Consider the following 17,028-nt stretch of genomic DNA (forward strand, 5'->3'; position numbering starts at 1 on the left):
CAGAGAAGGGCAACGAAGTTGGTGAGGGGTTTGGAACACAAGCCCTATAAGGAGAGACTGAGGGAGATGGGATTGCTTAGCCTGGACAAGAGGAGACTCAGGTGTGACCTTATTACTCTCTACAACTACCTTAAGGGAGGATGTAGATAGGCAGAGGTTGGTCTCTTCTTCCAGGCAACCAGTACCAGAACAAGAGGACACAGTCTCAGGCTGTGCCAGGAGAGGTTTAGGCTGGAGGTTAGGAGGAAGTTCTACACAGAGAGAGTGATTGCCCATTGGAATGGGCTGCCCAAGGAGGTGGTGGAGTCACCATCATTGGAGGTGTTCAGGAGAAGACTTGATAGGGTGCTTGGTTGCATGGTTTAGTTGATTAGGTGGTGTTGGATCATAGATTGGACACAATGATCTTGAAGGTCTCTTCCAACCTGGTCTATTCTGTTCTGTTCTATTCTATTCTATTCTATTCTATTCTATTCTATTCTAACTAGTATTTGTGTACACATTTTTTTCTGAGGATTTTTTTTGTGTGTATTTCTAGATGGGGAAAAAGGAGGTTCTTCAGCTTCAGTTTGGAGGAAATTGGCAGCAACAAGCATTCAGATTTTTTTAATTGTTTGGGGTTCTTTTTGGATGACTAGAACTGGCTAAATCTTCTTAACAGCACCTTGGGATCTTTTCAAGTTGGAAGCCATTCTGTTTCTGATTAATTCATGCTGCCATGCAAATCCTAGAGCTATGCAGATAAACTGAGGGCATCACACTACAATATCTGTGTTGTAAACCTAAGGGTATTCATGGACTTTTCAAGTGAATGCACATTCATACGTGAAGTGGGCAACACACAGTGAATGAGCTACATTATGTGAATGTGCTCAACAGCTGATAAATGAACCATGTCATGGATTTCAGCTTCATGTAGTGAGCAGCTGAATTTGATGGTGACACTGAAAGATTGTTCTTCTGTGTGAATCGGCTGGATGCACTGGCCTGACAATGCCCTGTTCTTCATGAGTCCTTCACACCTGTAGATGCAGAGCAATAACAAAGATCTGATTCTGGCAGTTAACAAAATCCAAACTATTAGCATGCTGAAGTAAATGCAGTAATTTTTCTGTGTCAATGTTGCTTGCAACACTCATTATGTATTGAAGCATAGCACTAGACTGATGCATCCTTTGAAAGCTCAGTTCCATGTCAGAAAAATATTCATGTCATGTTCGATAGACTCAAGGAAACTGCAGAAAATACACCTTGCCTAGACTGTAACACTGCAAAACTGAAGCCAGATAGAATAGTAACTGTTTTCTCCCTTAGGCCACTTTGAACTAAAATTTTTGCCAGATAAACAACAGCAAGCTGCTCGATACATACTGCAGATTTCTCAGGAAATCAAAGGTGACAGTTCCAAGTCAAACCACAGGAAATCCATACAGACTTTAACCATAGATTTCCTAATTGATATACCCCCAAATAAATATTAACACCAAAACCACAAATTACATTTTCCTTTCTGCTTGAGATCTATATTGAGCTGTCAGAATATTAAAGCAGTCTGCATCTAGGTTGATTATAAAGAGAATAGTGGCTCTTATGGCACAAAATCAAAAAGGGAAATAACCATCTCCCTGAAAATGTGAGGCTTGCTTCTTACTAACCAACTTTTGCCCCAATCCACAGTTTAACTGTAAAACAAGATTTCAAAATGGATGGGAAAATAAATCATTACAGGTGGAAGAAAAAATAGCTGCAATGGGTTGAGGCAGACCCCCCTCCCCACCATGGGCAAAAAATAATGACTCAGACAAACGGATTGCAAAAGTGGTTGAAAGTTTAAATGGAAAGTGGTGAGGGTTTACAGAGAGCCAGAAACACAGTGACGAAAGAGATCCCAAAGCAGACCCAGAAACATCCCACCCCCACCTGAGGGTGCACCCAAGACCCCCAGGGCTCCTTCTTCCCCCCCATTGCTAGGCTAGTCTCAGCTGGCCAGATCTGAGACTGTCCATCCCCCCGTGGCCTTGGGCGTAGCCAGGCCCATGGCCGGGAGACATCTCCCCCAGTTACCGGGTGATGAGGGGAAGAAAGAGAAAGTGCCAGACCCTGCACTGGATCTTATAGTGGTGCAGAGAACTATGTTATGAAATACCTGGTTTCCTGTGTCCACCCACTGGGCTGGACTTCTGAACACAGGAAGCACCCCCTGTAGCAGAGGGCACCCAGCCCAAACTGCTACACTAGCCTAAGTTTATACTGCAGTAGAAATGCCAACACCCTCTTGGAACTAATTTTCAGTAATAATTATACATGAAAATTACACTTAGAAACCATAAACCTTCAAACTCTCCTTCCTGCACAACCAAAGAATATGCAAGAATTTCTTGAAAACCTCTATAATCTTGAGTTAACTACTGGGCCAAAATACAAATTCCTCTGAGATGCTGAAGCATATTGCTGGTTGTATGCTGTTAAATGATGTGTTCTACATTTTGTTTGGATTACATTATGTAGTTCAAACACACACACACAAAAGAGAGAAGTGCTTGATTGAGTGCACAGCAGTTATCTCAGGTAGCAACCTAGCCTGGAAGCTAGGCTGTTGAATTCCTCTCTGTGATCAGTGACGCAGCACAGGTCCCAAAATGTCAAATGAAATAACACATGATTCAGAAAAGCTGCTGGAAGAGCCTGGCCAAAAAGAAAAGCAGAGAAACTAGAAAAGGCCATGCAAGGACAAAAGAGAAAGGATGAGAGTTTTGTTTCTGACTGCTGCCTGCTCAGGCAAACCTAAGTTTCAGGCCTGCATGTTTCATGAAGTAGTTTGGATTTTTGTTTTCTTTTTAATATCTGCATTTTCCTTGAAGTACACAGATTTATAGAGAAGGAGTGTTGGCTAAATCAAATACATAGAATGGATCATGCTCTGGGTGCTCATTTAGATATATCATGGAAGGAGATTTGATTTCAGCAGTGATGGTATGTACCTAAAGAGTCACTTCATTTTGGAGAAATATTTTGCAAGGCAATAATACTTTAAGATGTCCATTCCAGCAGGCCAGCACACCATCCCTGCTAAGCTAGACCTATCTAAAAGGGCATGTATAACTGAGAACAGCCTTTGCTATGCAAATCTGACTCCCATTTTTTTGGGCTGTGCTATTGGACTATGGGCTAAGGAACATACCTAGGAAAACTGTATCTGTGAAACCTGTGGCCAGCAGGTCAAGGGAGGTAATTCTGTCCCTCTACCTAGCTCTGGTGAGACCACTTCTGCAGCGCTGTGTCCAGCTCTGGAGATCTCAGCACAAGGACATGAACCTGTCCAGACGAGGGCCACGACAATGATCAGAGGGCTGGAACATGTGTGCTGTGGAGAAAGGCTGAGAGAGTTGGGGTTGTCCAGCCTGGAAAAGAGAAAGCTTCAGGGAGATCTTATTGTGACCTTGCAGTATACTTAAAACGGACCTACAAGAAAGATGTGGACAGTTCTTTCATCAGTGCCAGTTGTGACAGGACAAGGATTTATACTGAAAGGGAGTACATTCAGACTAGATGCAAGGAAGAATTGTTTTTGCAACTCTGGCAGAGGTTGCTCAGAGTGGTGGTAAATACCCCATCTCTGGAGACCTTCAAAGTCAGGCTGTATGGGACTCTGAATAGCCTGATCTAGCTAAAGATGTCCCTATTCTTACACACCTCAGGGGGGTTGGACTAGATGACCTTTAATGGTCCCTTCCAACCCAAACCGTTCTATGAAGTGTTGCTTCTCCACTTCCAGAATTCACCTTAAGGCAATATAGTTAACTTCTCTCTTCAAACTGCTAAATTTGACGGTAAAATAATTACTTTTTTTCAGGGATACAAACACATGGAAGTCTCTGTGACAGTTTTTGAAGCTGTCTGAAGGGTAGTGTTTGTTGCCATTTCCCCCTTTCCTCTTTTAAGTGCCAGTTACCAAGTGGAACTCTTTTATTTGGCAAAGGCATATCTGTACTGCATTGGAAGAGACTTTGAACTAAAATTAGGAGGAATAAAAGTAAGGACATCCTATTCGTGTCATATACTTAATATAAATGGAGTCATTTTATATCTAAATATCTTTGACCAGAGCGCTTTGCAATGCCATAAAGCAAAGATAAAGTGCAACGCAGACTTCAAAAGTTCACTCTTCTAAAAATTATAACTATACAAGTCCACTCAGCATGTGAGAGGAAGTAAAGAAGGTGGCCAAGGAGGGCAAGGTATAAAGGATTAGCATTGGAAGTGTAATAAAAGACATAATTAACATGAATCTTAAAACATTCATTTTGTAGTTCCTTTTAAAGGCAGGCTGCAGAGCTCTGAAAAGCGGACTCTGGGGCACAGTGAAAAGCTTTGAAAAAATGACAGGCTCATGTTAGCAGCCCTCTGCTCTCTGTCCATCTGAGGCAGAACATGAAAACAACTTCAGTCAGCAGGACCTTTGCCAAGCACCTGCTCAAATGCTCTGTTCCACTGGTCCAGGGTGCCAGACCACCTCTTTCCAGATATGGCTCACTGAAGTTAGAGATGTTAAAACAAAAGATGAAAAGGGCTTTTGAGTCCCAGGCAAGTACAGGGTGACACCAGATCAGCTGGGAGAAGCTCAGAGTCACAAGGGCATGCACAGCTCAGAGGCATGGTGACACTGGAGCACACTGCCTTGCAAGGGACACCAATGAATCATATGGGAAAAGGACACCATCAGGTGTTCAGAAATGTGGTGCATTTCACAGAGAACATGCTCAGAAGTCCTTCTTGCAATTTAAATAAAAATGGCTTCTCATCATTTGTTCTTGCAGTGTTAAAGGAGCAGGAAATAAGCAAAGAGCAAGCACAGAGAAAGGCAAGGAGGGGAGGCTGGCTCTTACCAGAGGAAGAAAAAGAAAAGCAAGAATGGTAACACCATGCAGAAGCAAAACTTGCATCAGTCTCAGCCAAAGGTCTTAGCATTACCACTATGTGCTGGACTAGGTTGAATCTTTGTAAAATCCATCGTGGTTCATTTTTCACCAGAGTACTAGGGAACCAGGCATTTAAACCTGACCATGCCACTAAGCTTCTCAGCATCTCAGAGGAACTACTGCAGCTGCTCCTCTGGGTCTCTGCTCTTCTGCTTTACTGCTCCTGCCCTTTTGATCTGAGAAGTTTTGGGGCAGGCACCCCGGACTCTGTTTTTGTGCAGGGTGTGGGGCATGGCAGACACTCTTATTTCAGTTCCACCTCCTTCTTTCCTCTGGGTGCTGCTGCAGTAATGTAAGACAAATGGGCACAGGCATAGAAGCAGACCAGCAAAAATAATGAGAAAAAACTATGGTAGCCCAACTCATTTAAATGCCAAGAATCTCCAGGTGCATTAAATATTCAACTCATTGGTTTTATGATCAGACATCAGTTTTGTCTTAATGAAAATGGAAAGTGATGAAGTTCAGAGGCAATGCAAATGGAGATTAATACACAGTTTATAAAGGTTACTTAACATTTTTACTGCTTTAAAACTATAATGCTTTTTGATTTTGTACATTTTCAGGATTATTAGCTTCACTCACATTTAATACAAGAAATTTATATGTATGAAATGGAAAGACAAGCATTCAAAAGTTATTGCAGGAAGTGCATTGCAGAGCAAGGAGTGTATATGGATACTGAAAACCTCCATATATTTAAAGACAATCACTTTGGAGATAATGATGACTGAGTCATCTTCACATACACCATGTCAAAATAAGAGTAATAAATGTAGTCATAGAGCAAATATGTGTGACTGAATAATGAAGGAGCTGAAGAAGACCTAATAGCTGGAATAATGATGGCTGGGAGGGCCATTTGTTATGATAATGTGTGGTTTGCTTAATGAAGAATGGGCACAATAAAAGAGTTCAGATATTGCACTGTAGATTATAAATCAAGACTAAGGAAAGATGGTCAATGATGGCATGCAGGCAGCTTGTGGTATATCTCAGTGCACCATAGAGAGGCATGTTAGAGCCAGCAATGTGACAGGGTATCCTTCTTCTCAGAGTGTTAACATCTGTGGCTTCTGCAAAGCATGGCCAGCACACTACATCTTCAGTGTGGGGAAGGGAAATGGACCTTGGCACACCACACTTGAGAAGCTGCTGCAGATTGTCACAAGCTGCTGATGGGACAAAGACAAGTAGTCTTCTTTATGGAAAGGGGTAAGTGGCCTTAGGGGTGAAGCTGTTGGTGTTCCCACAGGCAAACTATCAGCTTCCAATTCTGAAATGCAAAGTGGTTTTGGAAAAGTGGTACCTCATGTTCAGGCAATTCAGTGAGAGTTTTGCCATTAACTTCAAGACATGAAACATTTCTTCTACAGACATTTATGAACCAAAAATGCTCTAATATTGAGCAGTAGCTTAGTATTAATTTCCTAATATGTCAGTTGTTAAATAAATTATATGCCTCAAACTTCTGTTAACAGAAGTGATGAACTGTGCTGTAACTTCATTGTTAATTCTCCCCATGTGGATAAATCATTGGTAATCCTCCCTGTGTGGATAAATAATTTCCCTCTAGATTTCAACAAAGTCTTTATTTTGTACCCATGATAAGAGTGTCATGATGATTTAGTGATTATTCCCTGTTGGATATATTAATAACTGAAATATTAGTTATTTCTGAAAGTACTGTAATTTAATCAACATGAAAAGCATAAGAATTTCTTAATATCAGCCATCAGTAAAAGTTTATGGTTTTCCATTAGTTATCACTCTAACCTCAAAAGTTGCTAGTGAAGAATATGTATGTTTGGGAACAATTCATCTTGTCCATGATGAATATACTCAGCTTTCCATGCTGTGCAAGTTAAATACCACACTAGAGATCAGTTTGAACATTGCTGCACCATTCACAAGGGCCTAGGTTGCTGAAGGATCAAACAGTGGAGCAGATCATTATCTGCAGTGAGTTCCCCTTAGCATTTCTCAAACAGGAACTAGGTTAATAGTGAGAATTACCGCAGGGAGCTGATGTGAGCATCTCTGTTGCTCCATCCTTCATCCACCGACTGTCACAGCTTTGAATGGATGATCACACCTGGGAGCCTGGATTTGTGTGTGCTTACACCAAACTATGTACCCTTCCTTGTGCTAACTTGAATGGGGCTGCTAAGGAAACTGAAAATTTGCTGAGGTGTCTGCAGGGCTGGGTGCTTAATGAACTCAGTTTGTGCTTTACACAGAAATTTTATGGTTATCTTGCTGTATTTTGTTTTTAAAGACCTTTTTAAACTCTATCAGAACTATGATTCATTCACACAAAAAGGTTGTATGAGAGGCACAACTTTTTAGTTCATTCAGGCTTTCCTATTCAAAGGAGAGAAGCTTTTGTGAGATCCACCATTGTTCAGAGAGGGAATTAGTTTTATTAGCAATGTGTCATTCACAATGTGCCTTACACATCTACCAGCTTCCTCATTCCATTTAAAAAAATTTTTTGTTAGGAGTGGAGTGGTTTGGTATTCTCAGAGTGAATAAACCCATTGTAAGCTTCCTATACTCTCACCCCAGGGTGGTATTTCCTTCTGACCAAGGACATAGGACTTTTAAAACAAGAAAGGGAGCAAAAAGGAGCACAAGAAAAGGAAGCAACACCATGCTTCCAGGATGTCAGTGTTACCAAGCGACTGAACCTCAAAAATCTTCCTGCCTCATCCTTTCCTGTATCTTTATATGTTCTTTGCACTGAACTACCTCAGCAGTTTTCCCTGTACCTTTTGTTTTCTTTGCTAGAAGCCACACTCCTATCACTAGATTCAGTTCTCATATTTAGGCAAACATTGAGGCTGTTTGCTACAAAGTGAACCTTTATTGTTCACAAATCCTGGTAGGATCACATGAAGCATGGAGTGTCTCCCTGGTCCCTGGCAAGCAGGCACAAGCAGCAGCAGCCAGCCTGCCCTGCTCTAGCTCCTAGACAGCTGGAGTGAGAGGACAAGACCCCTGTTTCTCCTAGCAAAGGATGCTGCTGTCATATCACTGGTACCAAAAATAGGTTGTATGGAGAATTTAGAAGTCTCAATCTAACTAAACAAGCAAGCCAGCCCTTGCTGCATCAGGGGCATGATTCTATCAACACTCACATATAGGTGACAGAGTTCTGTATTGCATCAAATATATGTCAAGCATGTAATAATTTGGGTTTTATTCTCATAAATGAAAAGTACAAGGAGACAGGTGAGTGACCATCTCTCTGTCTGCATATGGCAGATGATAAATTTTACTCAAATTAATTGGAGCAAGAGCAAAAAAAAACCCAAAAGCAACCAACTGATTTTGAAATCCAGTAATCCAGTACTGTGGAAACCAACAGGATAAGCAGACTCGGAGAACTCACATACTTCATGATTTGTGCCCTGTTTCTCACCTGAAGTTTTCTATTTTCAGCACTAGGCCACTGCATGCTGTTATGCTTTTCTTTACAGAATTCCTGTTCCATAAGTAGGTAATTACAGACTGTGATTGTTCTTTTTCATTCTGTTTGAATAAAACTGATGGAGCTCCTGGATCATCTGATTATTTGGCGTATTTTTCCTGTCACATTCCTTGTTTGTTTGGGGTTCTGTTGTTGTTGGGTTTTGTAATATACTTATTCTGTTCACCCCAAGCAAAGCTTCCAGGACAGGATGTAAGCAGGCAAAGATATTTATTATATTATACAGCAAAGTTTTATAGTCTATCAGAAGGCACATGTGTCACATCCTAATTGGTTATTTTCTACTGACATGCATGTAATTGAGGCATACAATAGGTCAAAATAACAAAACAATATTTTTAACACATCCAACCAACTTCTGCCTAATTTCTCTCCTTCAGTTACAAGATGTTTACATTCTTTTCTGAGTCAAAGACTAAACATAGCCTTCTCTAATTCGAGCAAAGGCAAATCTCCATAGCCTTCCAAAGCTATCTGAAAACAACCTTCTCTTACATTTCCCCCTTTTTTCTTTTTCTAATAGAACAATATTTTTAATTGACCTTTCTAGCATTCTTTGCACACATAGAAGGAAGCAAGTTAAAACCAACTACATAGCAAAAGCAAAAGTTCTGTAAAGCAGCATTCTAACAGACTGATGTAACCCATAGAAGACACAATGCTCAGCTGTACCAATTAGCTCATTGTAACAGAACTGGCATAATATATGGTTAAAGATAACAAAACTTCCAGCTACATTTCAGTAACAAGCTCACTTTACTTTCCACTTACAAGGTCAGAACACAAACAGAACAGCTTCTTCTTTCAGACAGAAAGTTTCATCCTACAGTTTTGAACTTACTTGTTTGTTTCCTTCCTGATCTCTCAAAAGAGAAATTAGATCTTACTAGTTTCAATTCTTACATTTCCCTTTTCTTATTGATAAAGAAGACTTGATTAAGCCTGAATACATTGTACACAAGGATTAAGATAGGAAGATCTACAAATACAACAAATCCAATCTTCAGCACTGTCTTTTACAATCTGCTTCAAAGGTATGTTACAGCTTTATTTTCTAAGATGGTCAAAAATCATAGAATTGTTTAATGTCAGCAGGATTCTCCTTGATCCATAAAGATCACAGTATCACAGTATCACAGTATAACTAAGGTTGGAAGAGACCCCAAGGATCATCAAGTCCAACCTGTCCCAACAGACCTCACGACTAGACCATGGCACCAAGTGCCACGTCCAATCTCCCCTTGAACACCTCCAGGGACAGCGACTCCACCACCTCCCTGGGCAGCACATTCCAATGACGAACAACTCGCTCAGTGAAGAACTTTCTCCTCACTTCGAGTCTAAACCTCCCCTGGCACAGCTTGAGACTGTGTCCCCTTGTTCTGGTGCTGGTTGCCTGGGAGAAGAGACCAACCCCTTCCTGTCTACAACCACCTTTCAGGTAGTTGTAGAGGGCAATGAGGTCACCCCTGAGCCTCCTCTTCTCCAGGCTAAACAATCCCAGCTCCCTCAGCCTCTCCTCATAGGACTTGTGCTCAAGGCCTCTCACCAGCCTTGTTGCCCTTCTCTGGACACGTTCAAATGTTTCAATGTCCTTCTTAAACCGAGGGGCCCAGAACTGGCTGATAGAGCTGGCCAGGCTCCATCTCCACAGATAAAGACAATACTTGCAGGCAAACAGCAAGAGTGAAAAGGCTCCTGCGCTGGGTCAGAGATGGCATCCTGAATATTCGTGGTTCTGCCCAATGTACAATTGAACATAACACAATAATCCGTTGTTACTCATCCTAACATACTGATCTCTTGATGCTTTGTTTTTGCTGAGGAAAGGTACTGAATCCTATTGATCCTACCTTTGGTCTAATGTTCTTTGTTCTTCTTTCAAATTTCTCCTAACTAAAAACTCCATAATGTTTATATCCTCCATTAATTTTGTTAAACCACATTTAAAACTGCATATAACCTGAAAAATTGAGAACATAACATGCTTTAACTATTCTTTTTTTTTGTGACATAATACAGGTGGTGTTTTTTGTTGTTGTTTTGTTTTGTTTTACAGAACCTCCCTCATATTCTAAATGTCCTTCCTAACCAAAGGGAAGGTAATGCATAGTCCACTTTGGCAATGGACATGGATGATGTGGGGGTGATGGATGACCATCTTCCTTCTCCTGCTCCTCCTCCTGGAGCCTGTCATGGTTTTACAGCCTCTGATAACAGCTCATTCAGAGCCTTTGTTTCAGCAGAAGTTACTGAACAGCAGTGGGCATATTTTATGGCACTCAAGTCTCTTTTCTCAAGGTCTCAGAATATCTGCAAGATGAGTTCTTTAAATGGAACCTATGTTCTGTAGTTACAGACGATCACTTTTGTATTTGGCTGTGTTAAAATGCCTGCAGGTTTCTTGTATCTATACCAGTACATGATTTTTTGGACACCTTGAACTTTCTTAGTCATGTTTGCCACCATCCCCCTTTTTTTTTCACTTCTTTCCTCAAATCACCGATTAAAATGTTCAGTAGGGGAAAAAAAGTCAGGAATTGATATCTGTAGGGCCTCCTTGCATCCCACAAAGGTCCTTCCTTAGGTCCCCACTCCTGAATAAATCCCCATTTACACATGCCTTTAGGAAACTGCCAAACAGCTTTTGATCTACACTGCTAAGACAATAGCAGTAATTTTGACACTGTTCATGCCCCAGTGGAAAGGAGCACATTCCAGGGCTGCTGTATTTGACCAGAACAAAGTTGAATATGCAGCTGTATTTCAGCTTTCATAAGATTCAAATGGCAGCTGGCTGGCCATCTCAGCTGGTTCCAGCTTAGTATTTCCATGGCTTTTTGAAAGGGAAAGGCAGACCTCTGAGGTGATGTGTTGCCAACGCTTTAAGTCAGAGGTCCCATAAAGTGTTCCCAGCTTGGTGTGATAAATCCAAATTAGCTTTTATACAAAAGAGAGAAAAGGGATTTTGGAATATTTTAATATATTTTAACTCCTTATGTGCTTTTCTGTAATACAAGGATAGAGTGGCAAAAAAGCCCATCTGAGATATACTGCAAACAGCTATAGTCTGCTCCCACTAAAGGTTTGCAGATATTTACAGAGCCCAGTTTTTGCACTGGTAGCTGGGGTTTAGGGGACAAGAGCTGCTAAATGTTTTCTGCAGAGAGGTTTTGCTTTCAGTCTGCTAGATCCTTTGTACACCTTGAGCCATTTCAGCAACAAAGTCTCTCTCTGAAAGCAACCAGGATGCACTCTAGAAACCATCCTTTCCTGAGTATATGCTATATACTTCCCAAAGCCTTTTGGGTTTCAGGTAACGTGCCACCTCCCTCTGAGAAAATAGGCAGTGGGAGTGGGGCAGGCAGAGGGGTATGAAGAAAAGTTTATATTCAGGGCTGAGGTCAGGAGAGATGTGGATACCCTGTGTACTATTCACCTCTTCCAGCACAAGTCCTTTCTCAGCAGTTATGTGATGGGGTTTTTTTCAGTGCTGTCAGATGACATCCTGTAATGCGTCACTAGGTTAGCCACAACCACAGTTAGGAATGAGGGGAAAGATGCTTGGCATGAAAAAAACCCTGATTCTCAGACTGTTAAGCCTGTAAATATTGTGGCTGAGGTTGAATCTGCTAAGATGAACAATTTCTTTTAGTGCGAGATAACACTAATGGAAGCAGCAGGTAGGTCTGCAAACTCAGCCTGAGGGTCCTGCGCTTAACTGAGTGGAAGAAGGTGTCTCTCTTGCGCCGAGATAGTCCTACCTCGAAGCATAATAATGATGAATCATTTATATACAAAAACCATCCAGATTTTCCCTGACAATGGAGGATACAGAGGCACTGTAAGCTTCTTGAAAATAATGAAACACAGACAAACTACAGGGCACATAAAATTTAGTAGCTAGACCTAAATGGGTGAAGGTTGAGCAAGTCTTTCCTTCCTCACCCAAGTCACTACTTGAGATCTTCTATATAATTTTATAATTGAAAGCCACTAACCTTGGCACAATTTTATAACTGAGTAACAGGAAAGCTAATCATAGAATCATAGAATCATAGAATCATAGAATCATAGAATGGTTTGAGTTGGAAGGGACCTCCAAAGGTCCCAACCACCTCCCTGGGCAGCCTGTTCCAGTGTTCCACCACCACCCTCATTGTAAAGAACTTGTTCCCAACATCCAATATAAATCTCCTCTTCTCTAGTTTGAAACTATTGCCCCTTGTCCTATCACTACAGGCCTTTGTAAACAGTCCCTCTCCATCCTTCTTGTAGGCCCCCTTCAGGTTCTGGAAGGTCACTATTACATCTTCCCGGAGCCTTCTCATCTCCAGGATGAACAACCCCAGCTCCCTCAGCCTGTCTTCGTAGCAGAGGTATTCCAACCCCCTGATCACTTTTGTGGCCCTAATCCCCTCCAAATCTGAGGGAAGCAATGAAAGAAGGTTCCTGTGAAAAGTCCCCTTTCCAAAAAAGACAACAAAATCAAATACATGAAACAGAATAGCTGGGTATGCCTCATTTTCATTGGTCTTTCAAAAAAGCATGGAGATATCCTTGTTCATTTCCATAAGAGCACAGACTAGTTCATTTGTGGAACAGATTACTATGCAATTGCAGATACCAAAAAAAAATTTAAAAATGCCTATTGCTTGCCTGTAATGAACAAAATTACTCTTTGCAGCAAGTAAAAACAAATTTGGCACATCACTCACTCATACAACGTTTTCCTGTTGCTCGCCTACCCCACGCACTGAATACATGTGTGTCAGTTGTGCTTGCGTCATCTTTAAAAGCATTAATGACTAACTCATTTTTGCACGGCATGTGGCAAATGTAGGCTGGACTTCTGTGGGCTTTCAGAGCCAGGAAACAGGAGGAGGCTGTGGTGAAAGCATGGCTGCAGGGAAGCAGGCACCAGGAGGGTGGCAGGATGGGCAAGATTCCCCCCTATCCAGCTCTGCTTCTTGTTTCCCCCTCCCATGTTGGCCACTCTGCATAACTAACTTGTAGCCAAGCATTTTTTTCACAGACAGATGAGCTGATGGAAAACCATGCTGCCTCCAGCTGAATGCAATAACTTCTCCAAGGGATGTTGCCACCTCCTCTCATGCTTCTGCTAGCAAGAGGGATGCAAAAGCAATATTTGGGGACCTCAGCAGAGTTCTGCAATTGCCTGGTCCTGGTTGGGTGCACCAAACCAACTTGCCTAATCTGAGGTCGAGGAGGAAGCACAACCAGAGGAGCTAACCACAGCTGTCATGATCACATCTGCAGAACGATGTTAGTCCATACCACCATTCTCTAATATCTTCTCGTATAGAAAGCCATTTGATTGTTTTGGGGAGTGTACCATTAGCTGTCACACAGTGTGCCAAGGGAAGCAGTGTCCTGTTTCCTATCCCAGCCTTCCACAGTACCATCATCATTTTAACAGCTGATCAGCAATAAAGACAGTTATTCTCAGATGTCCTCATCAAATTGGACAAGTTGTGACAGAGTCAATACCTTCCAAAGTCAGCCTCTGCTTCCTACAAAATGGAGTAACTGGAGAGACAGGCAGCTACACCAGCAGTATCTAGCTGTCGGTGTGAAGTCAGACAGACCAAACCTCTTCATTTATGTGTCCTTGAAATAGCAGCAGAGACTAGGTTTTTCCACCCATGATTTGCTTTAATGAAATCAGCATGGAATAGCAACTTTCTGGATCTTCCATGTACCTGCTGCACATTTTCTGTGGCATTGCTGCTTGATTACTTTGGCTTAGTGGTCAGAGAGCAGTGCAGTCTTGAACATCCTCCATGGGACTGGCCATACAGCAGATGGTGAGCATAGCTTCTTCTCAGCTTTGTACTAACACACCTCATTTCATGTTGCCAGAAGCTTGTTTTCAAGAAGAAGAGACAGACATCCCTGTTCGGTTTCTGGCATCTCTCCTGCAAGCAGAAAGAGTATCAATTAATATCAACAAAGATGCCAGTTAATTAGTGATGGAGGACACTGACACCTTTCCTTTGTACTTCCTCTCAAGAACTGATTAATCCCAGGTGGGCCTACCAACTGTGTGGCAGGGGGCTTCAGCTTTCTCTGCTGCTCGCAGTGGCTGAGGCTGACCTGGAGCCTGGGTGCAGGCCACCGGTGTCCAGCCACACAAAACTTAGAGTGAGACATTACTTTATCAACTTACTTTTGGAGATGTAGAAAGCAGCCATAAAAAAAGATATAGATGCTACATCTATATCTTGCCAAAACCCAGTCTACTAGGGCATGGATTCTTTCAAATGAAGTTTCTAAGCAGCTGAACAGATCAGTTTTGAAGTCATTATATCCTATGCTGCTGCGATATTTGTGCACTGTTCTGCTTTATGATACTCTAAAGTTATTTCAAATAAAGCTAATCTAGCCCCTCATTCATTTGTATTTATTACAGGATTAACGTACTAAATGAAGTCTGGGAATATCTGGGGTCAGCTCTGACATTTGCCATGGGCTTTACCATGGGCTTTGCCATGCCATGCCAGTCCCTCCACACATTCACCTTACCTCTAGATTTCTACTCAAAGCTGCTGGAGAGGGTGATGCCCTCTGCTTGCTTAGGCAAGCAGGCATCTAGGAGAGGAAAAAGTGGTGTTTTTCATAGAATCATAGAATCAATAAGGTTGGAAAAGACCTCAAAGATCATCAAGTCCAACCTGTCACACAAGACCCCATGACTACTAAACCATGGCACCAAGTGCCATGTCCAATCCCCTCTTGAACACCTCCAGGGACAGTGACTCCACCACTTCCCTAGGCAGCCCATTCCAATGGCTATCAACTTTCTCTGTGAAGAACTTTCTCCTCACATCAAGCCTAGGAGGTCAGGTTGGTGAGGCAGGACCTGCCCTTCCTAAATCCATGTTGGCTGGACCTGATCCCTTGGCCATCCTTCAGGTGTGCAGTGATTGCCCCCAAGATGATCTGCTCCATAATCTTGCCTGGCACTGAGGTCAGTCTGACAGGCCTGTAGTTTCCAGGTTCCAGGTTCCTTTTCTTCCAGGTTTTCTTCTCTTTATTTTTTTAGACTTTATATTCTTGATGGTGATATATAGGATGTGGGCAGAAGATCACACAACAGAACTCTGCTCCTCTTGAGCCACTCTGTGTGTCATTGTGTCAGAAGCAAGATTCAAGCTCAGTTTTAAACTGTACTACATGACTATTGATGAAATATTAGGTTGGAAATGATCCTAGCCACAGTATCTTTCCTTAAGTTTTTTTTTACTACACATTACATGTATTCAGTTATAGAAAAAAAGCATCTTCCCTTCACCAGACATTGTCAACAGTGAACAGCCATGTTGCTCTGACTCCAGCGTATGTACCACCACTGGTGGGTCAGTGGGTTCAGTGGGAGCTGAGCAGTGCTAGCTGTACCTTCCTACCACATCGTGCCCAAACATGGATATCTGAAGAACGGTGATCTCACCCTTCAGCTGCTTTGAAACTTCCAGAGTCTAACAAGCTTTGACTGCTGCAACTCGGAGCAAGAAATCATGAAACTTCTTTTATTTTTGTCTCCAAGAACAAGGATTTATTATAATGCAGAAGTGTTATATTTTTGAAATAACTCTCCACCCATCTTTCCCACAGAAGAAGGTTGCATTGCTGTGTGCTTTGTTTCTGCATTTTGCTCCAAAAGAGGCTGGGCTGTCGGGGCACAGAGTGTGCTGTTGGGGCACAGAGGGTGCTGTGGGGGCACAACGCTTTCCAGCTGAGGCTGCCTTGTGGATCTCACCAGGGTGGTGGGTTTCATAGCTTTACAAATCCATAAGGAGGAGAAACCCAGCTAATCACATGCTAGAAGGCTTAAGATCAGGCACCAGTTATGACTTGCTTGTTGATTCACATTCTCAGAGTAAAGTCCTTTTATCTGGATGAGCTATACTTAACTGCTCCGCTTCATAGAACTGGGAGTCAAGAATCTCTCCCCACTGGCAAGACACTAACATAGGCTCACCAGCTTTCATGTGCTTCAGATCATCTTTCGTTTATTCTCACTTGGCTGGTCTGAGCTATCTGCTCCAGGTGAGGGCCAAGAGTAATGCAAGAATCTGACAATCTGCTTCCCACATGGTGAGGCTACATTTCTCTCTGCAGGCTCTTCAAAGGTGCAAAGAGCTCTGAGCAATAACGCTGAAATGAAAAAGACACTGCTGAAACTCTGCTCTCTTTTGTTGTTGCTTTCCAGTGTTCCTAGATTTTCCAGTTCTGAATAATCTCTTGAAAAAGTAGTCCAGCCCTCAAAGATGAAAAATGGTAGCATCGATTGGCTCCCCTGACAGACAGAGCAGCAACAAACCATCCCTTATGGTCTTACCACAGTCATCTGGGCGTCTTATCTGGTTTGGGTGGAGCATCCACAAGCTCTTGCAGTCATGATGTGGAACCTTCTGGAATGCAGGATGTCCCACCTCAACATGAGGAGAAACACAGGAACAGGCTGCCCAGAGAGGCTGCAGAGTCTCCTTCTCTGGAGGCTTTCAAAAATTGTCTGGATGCATTTCTGTGTGG

Source organism: Dryobates pubescens, chromosome 7, assembly GCF_014839835.1.
Source record: "Dryobates pubescens isolate bDryPub1 chromosome 7, bDryPub1.pri, whole genome shotgun sequence".
Classification (NCBI taxonomy): Eukaryota; Metazoa; Chordata; class Aves; order Piciformes; family Picidae; genus Dryobates; species Dryobates pubescens.